This window comes from Gavialis gangeticus, unplaced genomic scaffold, assembly GCF_001723915.1.
Source record: "Gavialis gangeticus isolate Ggan-Ray unplaced genomic scaffold, GavGan_comp1, whole genome shotgun sequence".
NCBI lineage: Eukaryota > Metazoa > Chordata > Crocodylia > Gavialidae > Gavialis > Gavialis gangeticus.
Window position 1 is genome coordinate 68,098,159 of NW_017729030.1, and position 4,133 is coordinate 68,102,291.

General features: G+C 47.9%; 1 protein-coding gene across 2 annotated transcripts in view; it reads right to left on the bottom strand.

Moving 5' to 3' along the window:
- NAAA (N-acylethanolamine acid amidase) overlaps positions 1 to 4,133 on the bottom strand; it is a 29,954-nt gene that overhangs the window by 14,113 nt on the left and 11,708 nt on the right. The window lies entirely within an intron of this gene.

The following is a 4,133-nucleotide window of genomic DNA, read 5'->3' on the forward strand; positions in this document are numbered from 1 at the left end:
GCACCCGAGGCAGAGCCTGCAGCAGCAGTCCACCTTCGCCCCATGCACAGATTCAGGGGGCACACCCCCCATGCTTGCTTGGGAGTGCACACAGCAGCAGAAGCCACGCTTCCCCAGTCCCCCCATCCCCCAAATGAGCTGTTCACGGTTCCGTCCTGTGCCCTGCTCCGGCTGGGCAGTACCTGCTGGCACCCCTTTGCTTCAGTGCCTTCCTTGCTATGGCACTGTTTAAACAGAGAAAATCAGGATCCTTGCTCATTAGCAAGCAGGTCATCCCAAATGTGGTTCCTTTGAAGCAATCTGGCCCACCAGTAAGAACAAAGAAACAAGATCAAGGTTGGGCTGTTTAAAGGCCTCTTAAGAATTCATGGCAGTGTAAGAGTAATGTTGTTTGTATCTGTGATAGTCAAGAAATTATGTGAAAGGCAGTGATTTCTTAGGGTGATATCTTTTATTGGACTATGTACTTGGGATAAAGTTAGACAAGGAAGAATGTCTTGCATTCAAAAGCTTGTCTAACATTATCCCACCCTGTTACTAAACAAGGGAGAAAGAGAAACAGAGGGACTGAGGCCATAGGGGTTAAACAGAAGGGAACCCCAAGGTGGGAATATAGAAAGCTATATTCTCACAGAGGAAACAGTGACTCACCAATTAAAGAATTAACAGCTCCTTCACAGGGGTCAGGAAGTGAGCTGGGGAGAGTTACCTGGCTACTTAACCCTCTGCTGGAGGACCTGGAGGGGAGGGCAGTTTTCAAGTGGGACCAGAGTTAGTGTCCAGGGAAGGTGGACTACACTATTGCTTTCAGACACTAGTGGAACATACTGCTTATTTTACCTGGATAACAAGGCATTTTTGTTTAATATGAATCATGACTCCAAGAAACAGCAGGACAGATTTATCTCACTAGTGGTCCAGCAACATTTTAATGCATTCTCTCCCTAGTTTTAGGCTTGTCTGGGTGATTCTCATTCTGAAACAGAAGTACTGGATGAAGTTATATCTTGACTAGGCAGGTACACTCACTGAACACAATGTAAAATCCTTCAGCACTCCACTTTCCATCTCAGTGGGCGCATCTACACATGCATTAATGAGCTTTTACAAATGTGCAGATTTGATAAATGATTGGAAGATCAACTCTCCCCCATATTTACACCCTGCTGATACTGGCACAGCTAAGATGGGCCGGCCACCTCTCAAGAATGCCTGACACTCACCTGCCAAATAAGTTTTCTATGGAGAACTGTCAAATGGAGTACACTTTCGCGGTACACCAAAGAAGCAGTACAAGGATGCCCTAAAGGTGTCCTTAAAGAGTTTCAGCATTGACCCAGAGTCATGGGAGCAAATTGCTCACGACTGTCCATCCTGGAGGTTCCAAATCTGGAATGGAGCACTGGCCTTTGAACAGCAATACACAGCAGAAGCAATGAAGAAACACGTGGCTAGGAAAACAAAAACCTCCTGTATCCAGCTGTGGAGGAGCGAGCACGGCTGCGATGGGAGAAAACGGAGAGCGCTGCTTCTGGAGCCACTGCCTTATAAGGACAGAAACTCTGAGAGGGGAATGGAGTGGCAGGACGTGAGGTCCGACAGCGGGGAAGGAAGAAAAAAGAGAAGAAGGGGGAATGAAGGAGGATTCCCCAGAGGATCTGTAGAAGAACTGATTACGCCCCAGTTGTGCCTGAAGGAGAGAAACTGATTGTGCTCCCAGTTGTGCCCAGAGGGAATGGAGCGAGGGGCGGATCCCCAAAGAAAATCCGAGAGGCGTGGGACATACATCTGTAATTGTAAGGAAATGAAAAAAGGGGATTTTTGTTAAAACTCTCTTTCTATGTTAGAGACTGTTTTGGTTGATTCTCCAAGAGGATTCAGAACTATAAGCTAAACATAAGGCTGACTGTGGACCCCAGTACTACTAAAGGTAAAAGAATTTCATGTAGAGGGATCTGAAGATACAAGATCTCTCTTAACATGGGAAGAAATTGATGAAATAAAAGAAAGGAGAGAAGATTCGTAGGTACAGTCTGTTCATGAATACTAAGTTCAGTTAATTCATGTTGGCTATTAAAGGTTAAAGACATTGTGTGTGAGAAGAGTTAAAAAGTTAATACCATAAGTGACATTAGAAAAAGATGCAATTAACTTCTTCTGTCTGACAGTGTGTGAAACTTGTATGAATTTGTAAAAGGAAAAATAAAGAACAGTGAACGATCTTAACCAGACTGTGGCTGGATATCTAACTTTGAGGTTGGGCGTATATTTGGATGAGCAGATTGGATGATGTATGCATATTGTGTGTGTGTCATATAAAAAGGGTATAAGAACGAACTAACAGAGAATAACCCTCCCGACTAATAATATCTAAAATTAATATTAATAATAAAAACAACAAAGACGGGGCAAGCGGGCAAGTCAGGCATATTGATGGTTCACAGAACAGTGGCAAGTGTGGACAAGGATACTGTAAGACAAACCACAACACCAGTCCTCATCACTCTCCTGCCCCTGCTGCAGCAGACTGTTCAAAGCAAAGATTGGTCTTGTAAGTCACCTACATACTCATGTGACCTAGCCTCCACCCCCCCTTCATTCTCTTCCGTTTTTTCTCCTTTTCCTTCTTTCTCCTTTTCTCTTTTCTCCTTCCCTTTTTCTTTCGCACTTTTCTCTCTTCTTCCCTCCCCTCCCCCCACTGGATGCAGTTGTCTTTGCCCACGAAGGACTAAAGTATGTACACAAATGTGCATTAAATTTAGTACCTCCAATATGAGGTACTAAAATAATGTGCATTAGGCTGCACTGTGTAGTAGCATTTTTGTATGCTTTTTTTAGTGATGCTTAATGTGCAGTAGACTATTTTACTGTGCATTACCATAATGTCATGGTTTTTACGCAATGCTTTAGTGTGCAGTAAAACAGTCTACTGTGCATTAAAGAGCATCTGGAGACGTGCCCAATGTCTAACTAACAGTATAACTGCTTGGCAGACTCATATATACACCACAGCACCTTAAAATGTATCTTGCCATGTGCGAAGGGAGTCTTTCCAAACCAAACATGGGGGCAATATTGGCTATTTTACAACAACTGCCTGTAGGACAGGAATTGTCTGCACATATACCACCTTTATGAGAGTTTATGGCTCTGTCTAGAGCAGAAGCAGGCAAAATATGGCCTGTGGACTGATCTGGCCTGTCAGGCGATTTCATCCAGCCTGTGGTCACCCACCAATTAATTGTACTCAACCCAGCCTGTGCACTTTGCTCCCACCCTCATGCATGGATGGACCCCAGCCCTAGCCAGCATGCTGAGCTTCTGGGTGGGGCCACTGCTGCTGCTGCCAGGGGACCTGCTTGGTTTCCCTAGCCTCCAATGGTTTTTTCTTGTGTCCCTGCTGCAATGCTCACTCCGAGCACCAGGTCGAGAAGCTGCAGCTGGGTGGGAGCACTGAGCATGGGGATGGCAGGAGCTTGGAACCTGGAACCCATGCCTAACAGGGTAGTGGGAGTGCAGAGCTCAGGTGGTCAGTGTGTGGGTATGTGGGGACACCCCCACATACCTCCCTCTATGGTGCACAGCCCCGGCTGCTGGCAGCAGCGGGTGGTAGGCCCTCAGGTGCTTGTGGCCCGTGCAGGCACAGCTGCCTGGCAGCGTGTGGCTCCAGCCCATTTTGGGAGCTGCATGTCGTGGCAAGGAGTAGAGCCAGACCTTTTATTGCGTGGGGCTCATGTGCAGCTCCTGGGACTTCCGCACCACCAGGGGGAAGCCCCATGCAATGGAGCCGGCTTGCCTTCCCTGCTCCCTGCTGCCGCGTGCACCTCCCAGGACTCTACCAGGAAGCAGGGCGTGGGGCTCCCTGCCACTTCTGGAGGAGTCCTGGGAGGTGCATGTGGCAGCAGGGAGTGGGGAAGGCAGCCATCTCCATCAAGCAGGTCTTCTCCCAGTGATGCACGAGTCCCAGGAGCTGCACATAAGCCCAACCCAATAGAGGTGGGCCAGCCTGGGTCTGCCCCTTGTTGCCACATGCAGCTCCTGGAACCGGCTGGAGCCAAATGCCGTCAAACAGCAACACCTGCGCAGACTATGAGCACCTTGAGGGCCCACCGCCTGCTGGTGCTGGCGCTGCT